The sequence below is a fragment of the Beta vulgaris genome, chromosome 9 (genome assembly GCF_026745355.1).
Source record: "Beta vulgaris subsp. vulgaris cultivar EL10 chromosome 9, EL10.2, whole genome shotgun sequence".
NCBI classification, from domain to species: Eukaryota; Viridiplantae; Streptophyta; class Magnoliopsida; order Caryophyllales; family Amaranthaceae; genus Beta; species Beta vulgaris.
In genome coordinates, this window is record NC_079210.1 from 41346596 (window position 1) to 41357397 (window position 10802).

Sequence of the window (10802 nt, forward strand, 5' to 3'; positions counted from 1 at the left end):
CTAGATGGACAATGAGATGGACCATAATGTCAAAGAATGCGGGGGGGAAATACATCTCAAATTTGCATAGAGGTTTAACTACTCTGGACTGCAAGGAATCGAGGGTCGACGGGTCTAGGACTTTGCTGCAGATTGAATGAAAAAAGAACACAGTTCTGTAATGGTGTGCCTCACATGCTTTGGAAGTATCCCACGAATTGCAATCGGTAAGAATACTTGCATCATGACATGACAATCGTGCGATTTCATACTCGATAACTTCAACTCACCATTTAAGGTAACAAAGCGCTTCATATTCGATGAGTAGCCAGTAGGGACCTTAATGCCATACAATGACTCGCAAAAAATCCGTTTCTCTGCACGCGGCATCGTGTAGCAAGCTGGTGGCAAATAATTCTTCTCGAATCCTCCACCTTTTTACTTTTCTGAGTTTCATCATCAACCCTTTCCTCCCCTCTTTTCTTCTTCCTTCCGTCCCTTTTCTGAGCCCACAACTCTGGTCGAATCCCCTCTTTTTCCAAGTAAAGTCGTGACGCCTTAACATCTTTTGTCTTGCCCAATATTCATAAGTGTCGCGATAATAGCTTCACAAACATTCTTCTCTATGTGCATGACATCCAAACAATGTCTGACCTTTAGATCTTTCCAATATGGGAGTTTCCAAAAAATGGACTGTTTTTTCATAATCCTGTAGGTCTATCAACCTCACTAGCAGGTTTACCAAAGACTGTTTTAATGCCCTTCACCTGATTATAAACTTCAGTACCAGTTAATGGTCTATGAGCAACTTCTTCTTCAACCGTCCCATCAAATTCCTTCTTCTTAAATCTAGGTATTATGGGTAGATACCACAACACCTTGGCTGGTGGTCCTTCACTACCTCCAGCTCCTTCACGCTTGTACCTCGACAATCCACAACGTGGACACTCATGTAAATACTCATACTCATTACGATAAAGCACACAATCGTTAGGACAAGCATGTATCCGCTCGTACTCTAAACCCAAAGGACACATCAGCTTCTTCGCATAATAGTACGACTTTGGCAGTTCATTTCCATCAAGGAGCATCTCAGCTAAAACTTCCAACAACGATGTGAAACTAGAGTCTGTCCAACCAGCATTCGACTTAATGTTGAACAGTGTTACCACCGCGGAAAGTTTGGTGTACTTTGTACAACCTGGATACAACGGCTTTTCAGCAGCCTGAGACATAGACTCAAAAATACGAAGTCGTCTACACGACTGATCTTCAACCTCGTGTATCATCTCGTCTACCCGATCCCTATCATCATCTCCAAATTCATCATCTAAATTCTCATCCCCTAACTCATCATCATCCTTCTTTTTTTCTTCACATACATCATTCTTTACTCCAGAGCTTCCCATATACCTCCCCTCCTCACCATGCCAAATCCATACGTGGTATTGAGGCCTAAACCCACGGCGCAAGACATGCTCCCTAACCACATGTATACTACTAACCTTGCTCACATTTCTACAATCCAAACAAGGACAATAAAAGTCGACTGCTCCAGAGGATGTTTGATATTCTAATGCACTTCTACAGAATTCCAAGATCCCATTCACAAACTCAATCGATTCACGACTACCATACATCCAAGTACGATCCATCTCATTCAAGAAGACCACCTCTAATAATTATACACAACATTCATTATAATGCATCAATCATTATTAAAGTACACACACTCACATATTCAAATCACACACGTATACAACAAGCTAAGATAGTCACATGTTCAATTGTATGCATGCAGTCAAAGGTCCTTATCACTCCAACCTAACCCATCCTTGGACGTCTAATCTCACTAGTGAATATATGCCAACTTTTCAATTCTAAGGAAAATCCGGCAGCATTTCCCTACAGTTCTCCAAGTACACAATGTAGATAATTGCTTATCTACATATGTACCCAGAGAACAATGTAGCGAAACGATAAGCCAAGATTTTCCTCAGAATTGAAAAGAAGACACACATTCACCACCTAAGTGAGATCAAACGTCCAAGAACAGTCCCAAGCCGGGGACTATTCAAGACTTACTCCAAATGAGTAAGTCTTGAACGGGTATCTAGGCATATATGATGATGATTCAAACAACTAGTTATTTTCATATATATAGCTAAATCACATTGCATTTTCATACAATCTCATATCAACAAATAATACATTACTAAATTATCATAACTTAATCAATTTGAAGCACATGAAAACTTTGTCTACATGTTAAACTAGTTACCTCTTATCACCAACGACGAGCAATGAAGAGAGAAGAGATAGTTGGACCTTTAATGTGCCTTCCTAAGCCTCTTCTTCCTAGCATTAACAAAACCCACATTGCACATTAATCATTTAATTCAATAATTAAAAAAACAAAAGAAACTTAAAAACAAAATTAATTCATACCTAATTAACCACTCAAATGGTGGAGAAGAGAAGAGAAGAGAAGAGAAAAGAAGAGAAGGGTGGGTGGCGCAAGGTCGTGGCGCAAGGTGTGGTGCGCAAGGTTGGTGGTGGGCAGCAGTGTTGGTGGCGCAGTAGTGGTGGTCGTGGCGCAGCAGTGTTGGTGGCGCAGCAGTGGTGGTCGTGGCGCAGGTGAGGTGGCAATGTGGAGAATTGTTGGTGGCGCAGGTGGTCGGGGTGGTGGAGAATTGTTGGTGGCACAGGTGAGGTGGGCAAGGTGGTGGAGTGTCGAATTAGGGCTCGCAAGGTGAGGTGGGCAAGGTGGTGGAGTGTCGGTTTTTCGCACGAAAATGTTGAAGGGTGAAAGAAAGAGGGAAAGTGGGAAGTATAGGGCGCGCATAGAACATATCGAAAAAATTATAACACACCTAGTAGGGCTGCGCTAGTTTCAAAAAAGCGCAGCCCTACCTAGAGAAGGGCTGCGCTTTTTAAAAAAGCGCAGCCCTTCTCAAGGGGAAGGGTTGCGCTTTCTAAAAAGCGCAGCCCTTCACCTTGGGAAGGGCTGCGCTTTTTAGAAAGCGCAACCCTTCCTATTGAAGGGCTGCGCTTTTCTGAAAAAGCGCAGCCCTTCTTATTTGTAGGGCTGCGCCTTTTTACAAAAGCGCAGCCCTTCTGTTTTTTTCGCCTAGTGAGAGGAGGCTTTTTGCTTCCATGTAACGCGATTTATTATATGATGAGGTAGTATTGGTGATTGCATTGTTGATCCCCTTGATAACATTTGACAATTTTCTGCCCTTGATATGTGTATATTTTCTACATGTTTGTGAAATTAAATCTATGATGATTTCCACGAGATGCCTTGTCTTACTACCGATCAAGAGTCTTTAAGAAAAGCAAGAACTCTACCAAATTGCTTAGAAATCATTTTGATCGTGAAAATATATAGCTTTTTATGAATGATAATGTTGTATGTCCTGAACCGAATGAAGTTACATTTTGAAATTATGCCAGTTGTACGCTCTCATGTTTCATTTTGTTCATTTTAGAGAGTGCAACGGGTGATTTGGGGAGACAAATGTACGTATGAAGCTACTAGGATTGGTTAGTAAGTTCATTCCTGTGTGAAATTTACATTTCACATATTCTTTTTGACTTAAATCTTGTATACTAATGGAGTTCTTTTACAGCGGAATCTTGAATCTTAATGGAGTTTTTTTTAGCCGACTATTTCTGGAGAAATTCAAATGCATATAGCTACTGCCAAAGTTGGATATATAGATCCGAGGAAGCCTAAAGTGATGAGTATATATGATGTGTTATTCTTAATTTTGCTTCATTAGACTACCAATACTCTTTTGGGTGTGAAATGTTGTTTTGTTTGTTGTACTACTGATAAGTATTAGATTATAGTGCTTTATTATGCATTGTCGAGCCAGAATAATTTAACGGATCAGAGTAATTTAGGATTAAAGATGTACGTCGTTTTATTTTAATTTCTTAATAAATGATGATGCTTTATTACCCTTTATTTTCTACCACTTTTTGATTGGATCGATTTCTTATCACTTCATTTACGCTGAATTGGTTTATTTTGGTTTTAGCTCTCTTCAATGGAGAGGTAGAGGAACTTTGCAAAGTGTAGTATAAAGAAGTTTGATTCATCTTATGCTTGCTAAATGTGAATCTCCCTGAATTGATTTTTTTTTAAAGGTATTATACTACCTATGGCTTATGGGAACTTGCTCAAATTATGATTGCTCCGGTCTTTGTCTTCTTAGTTCTTCCATTGAATTTGAAATATCTCCAGGGAATTCTTTGATATTTTCGAACAACTATAGCGGTCTTTTGGGGCTTTCCTTGCCATATTAAGGATAATTTTGGAAGAAAATCTCTTGAAATCGGATGTTTATTCCCATCTCTAAGATGGAAGTAAATTAATCTTCCATCCTCATTGTTATTGTGATGCTGCCTTTTTATGAAATTACATTTGTGGTGCTCTTTATTTTTTAGTATTAAAAGGTTGCCATGTCTAATAATCGTTCAATTTATATTTGATTTTAGCGACCTAAAAAAGATTACGTGATAGTAAATTGTAGCATTTTGATTGTTCAAAGACTTTACAGGTTGCGTGGATTGATTTTTGAGTTGAGGCATATCTATTTTGTTTGTTTGATTCTTAATGGGTTGTTGCTGTGCAGGAAAGGCATAACCTTTTAAAGTGGGATAATGTTTGCTACTATTCATCTCAATAGTGTTTTGAGTCACAAATACTTGAAATTTACTGTTCCTAAAATTATAATTCATGTGATCTTCCATCTAAGCCATGCGTTTCTTTCTTTCTATCCTCTTTCCATGTCTTTAGTCTTTCGCGTGTTTTTTTTGTCTCATTTCACCTGAGTCCCTGACTCTCTCTCCTCTTTTGCCAAAGTCTTCCGCATCAAAATCTAGCTTCACTTTCTCTTCCTCATCTTCTACTTTACCTTTCGCCCTCGTTGAGTCACCATTCCACGTTACGTCTTCATCACCGGTGGGCGGTGGATCTAGCAGCATCGTCTTCTTCACTGTCTCGATGTCTGTGCTTCTTCCAAGGTTAATTCTTTCTCCTTTGTGACTTTTGGGTTCTTATATTTTGTACTTACCTTCCAATTATGATGTTTTAGAACATTTAGATTTCTAAATTTTGTCCTATTTCTTATCCATTTGATCCTTTAATTGATGGGGATTATCTAGATTTTAGTTTCGTTTTATGACTAATTGATGATGCAAAGTACAAATTCATCTTCATCCATGGCTTTGACTCATGTGGGCATCATGCTTTAGTTGCCAACCATCTTTCTCCGGTAAATAATTAGAGCTTTGCTCAACTTTCCTTTTATGTATTTTTTTGGAAAGGGGGTATGCAAAACCTATTTCCAAATTTGTAATATCGAAGTATTTACTGCTAATATAATTGTTTATGTTTTGTGATTGTTCTCAATAAGTAAAAGGAGACGGATGAAAATTTATAATAAACTTTTATTTTTCATATATTATTATGTCAATGTCAACCAAACAAGCATGTACTACCTCCGTTTCTTAATAAGTGCAACATTTTCCTTATTTCGAATAGTTACAATAAGTGCAACCAAGCTCAAAATGGTAAAAAAAGTTCAATATTATTACAAATATGCCACCAAAAAGCAAGAGGGGACCACAACTTTTTTGTTTCATCACTTGAATTACTATACTTTATTGTGGTCCCAACTTTCTCTCTCTACATTCCTTGGTATTCCCCCACTTTCTCTATGTTGCACTTAGGGTGTGTTCTGTTCAACTTAAAAAATTAAGTTTCAGGTCCAATAAGTTCAGATAAGTTGCAATAAGGTCTAATAAGTGCAATAAGTTCCAATAAGGTCTAATAAGGTCTAATAAGGTCCAATAAGTTCCAATCAGGTGCAATAAGTTCCAATCAGGTCTAATAAGGTCCAATAAGTTCCAATCAGGTCTAATAAGGTCCAATAAGTTCCAATCAAGTCTAATAAGGTCCAATAAGGTCCAAATAGTCAATGTTTAATAAACATTTGTATTATTGTCCATTATTTTGTTATTCATAATTTCATATCACTATTAGCAGATTATGTTATTATTAGAATTTTAATTAAATTACCACAATGTTTAGTATTATACTTGTATTATTGTCTAATATTTGATTATTCATATTGCTATTAAATAATATTATAATCATGGTCAAATAATTAAAGTTAACAATAATAATAATAATTATAATTACAATATTTTGCAATTCGTCTTTAAATAACTAGAGATAACATGTTTTCGTTACTAATAACTATGAAAGATATAAATGTTATCAATTGATTGCTTCATTATCATCACTAGAGTATCTTTCTTCATCGGAGTATCTTTCTTCATCTTCTACATCATCCTCTTCAATTAATACGTTTTCTTCACCAACATCCAACCATATTTCATCTGCTATCTACTTACCTTCACATTAATGAAAGTGAAGTGAGAATTTTTTATATGTGCCAATTTTAACTTGTTAGCAATAAATATTAATCAATTTTTGATTTTCTACTAGTGTTTTGTAAAATTAAAACAAGACTGTTAGATATATTAGTGATGAAAGTTATGTATAGGCAAATATATACATAGTAATTTTTTTTGTTAAATTAATTATCATAAGAGATAATTAAAAATCATTATTTTTTAAAGGACGAATTATAATAATTATTACTCCATAAAAAATTTTGAGGGGTAGTATTTACGTTAGTGGTAATATTTATGTTATTCATGGTCAATGTTTTTGTCTAATAAGGTCAAATAAGTTTCAATCAGGTCCAATAAGTCTAATAAGTTTCAATTAGGTCCAATAAGGTCTAATAAGTTTCAATCAGGGCCAATAAGGTCTAATAAGTTTCAATAAGGTCAATAAGTTCCAATAAGGTCCAATAAGTTCCAATCAGGTTCAATCAGGTCCAATAAGTTGAATCATGTCCAATCAGGTTTAATAAGTTCCAATAAAGTTCAGTTCAGGTTCAATAAGTTCAGTTCAGATAAGGTCCAATAAGTTCAGGGCTAATAAGTTGAATAGAACGCATCCTTATTAAGAAACGGAGGAAGTATATATTTTAGGTACAATCATTCACCTTAGGAATATGCTTGTACTATAATAATCATCATAGGCATCATAGCATAATCAAGTAAAAAACTTTATGGCTTCCATCCCATCATCCAATGACTAATATTATTATTCTGTGGAAATTTATTCTCATAAAAGAAAGGCTAATCATTGCATCTCAATTACCCATTAAGGTGTTCTTCTCAAAAAAAAAAAAAAAAATACCCATTAAGGTGCTTATACAACTTTGACATGCCATGTTCTAGCAAAGACATAATTAGCTTCGATGATAGAAAAAAGTGAGCGAACAAACAAAAATCCATCGATATCTTTCATTAGAAAATAGATGGAATTTGGAGTAAATTAATTCACTATTAGTTGGTCCAAGGCAATAATGATCAAGCAATATTGTACACAAACTACAAGATGGTGGTCCATTAGCCATCTCATGTAGATGAGGATGACAAGTTTCGACCAATTTTTATATTGATGACTAATTTATTGCTAATAAGTAAAATATACCTCTTAATTAGGTAATGAGATTTTTAGCATTATAAGATATAAATTTTGGTTCTTCTAGATATTACGGCCTAAGAAATTGAACAAAAACAAACTTTTTAAACATGGGTCATATCATTTTTGTCATCATACCATTGGGCCAGAGTCGAGAATGGGCCAAATCCACCCAAGTCCACTCATTGGGCTCAACCTTTAATCCAACAACTTCATTCAACTCCAACTCGTACTAACTTACCCAATCAATTTATTTCTTAGATTAAAATTTAGCCCATGATACAACCTACTTGTATTGCTCACTTTATGTATCCGATTTTACCAACCCAACCTATCTCTTGGCCCTGCCCCACCAACCACCTAGTGGGCCTAGGGATACTTCTAAACTCTTGTACTTGTATTGGATATTAATTGTTATTCATCAAAACGCTTCTACTTGTGCACAAAGCCAAATAGTGAAAGCAAAAAGATCAAGTAAAGCAACAAGTTTGTAAATAGTGATTTTATTTTTCAATTAAGCCAATAGAAACCTAGATATCAACAAGGAATATGTACCTCTAGCTTCTTCATTTAAGTGTAAAAAACACACATAATGACATAACAACAATGTACAAGTTGTTCAAATAACTCTAGCTACATGGCTAGAGAATCCAATGATAATCACGGAGGTTAAGTTATAACCCAAACAAGCAATAATAGTTGTCCACTTTCATTTGCCAATACGAGATTGTGCGCTACAATTTTGAAGGAACTTCATTAAATTAGTTCAAAAAATCTTAATAAATATAGAGAAAAATTTCAAAATCTCATATATAATCACCTTATAATAATTTATTGTAATACAAAAGTAGTTGTTTGCCCTAAAGGGACCACTTATAGTATAAGATTACTAGCCTTCATATGCACGCGATGCGTGCGTTAATTTCAAAATTTGTTATTCTATTAGATGCTCCATTCATACTTTATTTATGATTAAACTTAAATGTGAAAAATTCAACATTTAGATGAATTTAGATATATTAATTTGCTAATGTAAAAAAATAAAAAGGTTTTGAGTGATTGTTAACATTATTAATTTTTTGTGAATGAATATTGAACAGAAAGAACAAAAATAATGAGTTGGTTTAACTGAATTAAAGAGTATCAAAGGTAGTGAATATTCAGACTTTTCATGTGCACGTTATGTATGTCATCTTTTTTTATAAGGTATAAATATTTTGTCCATTTAATTTTTGATTGGAGTATTTGATGCATATACCATTTTAAACTTATTTTAAATGGCAAGTTGGAATGAGAATTTTTAAATGATTTGCTTTTGTAATTTTTTTATTCCATTAATTAGATCATTAAGGGTATTTTAGTCACTTCAAAAGAGGACACCACACCTCCTCCCTTGGCTTATATAATAGAGATAAGGTGACCTTTTTTTTAAAGGTGACCCCTTTAAAATATACAATGACCCTTTTATGGCATAAGTAAGATGGTCTTATAACAATTTCATGATAAGGATGTCTTACACAAAAATTACTATTTGGAAAATTTGCAGGAAATTACATATAGATGCACGTTGCTGAGAAAATACCTAATAAAAAAAAAAGAGGCACAAAACTACCTTGTAAATTTTTTAAATTTCGACGGGCTTAGATTAATCATTCTTTTTTTATGGGCATAAAATCATAAAAAATAGTGTGATCAGTACCAAATAATTGTACCATCAAAGATAGATATTCAACATAAAATTGTCGTTTTAATCATACTCAGATGAACTACCATTTTTATGATGTTATGCTTGATTTGAGAAAGGGGATGTGGAGGGATTTTGTTAGAACGAAAGAGAAATGGAATAGGAGAGAGGTGAAAGGAATAAATAAAAAGCCAATGTTAGAAAATAAAACCGATCTACTTAGATGTGTTATTGGTAGGAGTGCTCACAAAAAAATTGAAACCGAAAAACCAGTAAAAATGGGCCGTTACCGAATCGGAAAATTTGGGATTAAACGGTTCGATTACCGAACTATACGGTTAAACAATGCAGTTACGGTTATTATTTTAGGAAAACGGGTTGAACGAAAAAGCACCATTTAACCATTTAACAGGATCAATAAGGCATAGCCATGATCAACACATACACACAAAGCACGTAATCAGCAAAGTTGAGTACTATATAGTAAATACATGTAAACCTAACATGATACTAACAAACATTAAGCAGGGATAAATAATAATGTAATAACATAGAAGACTACTTTTACTAAACTTGACTCCACAACTAATGAGTTAATTAATTCAGTTGGAATAGGCAATGAAAAGAGTTGTCCAAGCCAAACCATGTCTTCAAATTAGAAGACAAATTACGGGTGCGACTCCGAACTCTCCTAACCTATAATATCGAGGAACTTTTTTTATTAGCGATCTTCTTGAGGTCCCATGTGGCTTGCGATGTCGTTTAGAGTATTAAGATCCCTCTACATTGTCTCAAAATGCCTTCTTTAGCTTGTTTTGTATCTTTCATTCACCCTGAAATGGTTTCAAAAGCCACAATACATGCCCATTTTAAGGTTGAGGGAGGCATATGCTTTTAAATGACCTCCTATAAACTCATGATGCATCATATAGTGTTTGTTTTCCGATATTTGGGAATATCCAAAACACATGTACTATGTACGTTCTTCAAATTTGGCTATTTCAGGGCCATTTTCGTATAGTATAATTATTTGCTTATACGTGACATTTTCAAGGCCTTAAGATGCCTTGGGATGACACCTAAATGATGAGAACCTCTATGTTTCCTCAAAGTGTTATCTACAACTTGTTTTACATCTTCTCAATTTACCCGAAAACGGCTGTGAAAAGCCCACCACATGCTCATTTTAAAGTATGCATATGCTCTGAAATGCCTCCTATGACTCCAAGATGCATCTTAGATGAAATGTTGCCTTAGATATTGAGAATTCTAAAAGCGTGCATTATACCTTTAAAATTGACTATTTTGGGTCATTTACGTACTTTTGGGGCTGTGTTATACTTTTACGCGGAATCTTTCGGAAGGTCTTGAGATGTCTTGGGATGACTCTTAGGTGGTTGAGACCTCTGTATTTCCTCAAAATGTCATATGAGGCTTGTTTCATATCTTTTTAGTACAACATGTATAGCTCAAAAGCCCACTATATGCATGTTCTACAACATAGACATGCTTTCAAATGATTTCCTATGACCCTAAGATGCATCTCATGAGGTCTTTTCCCCA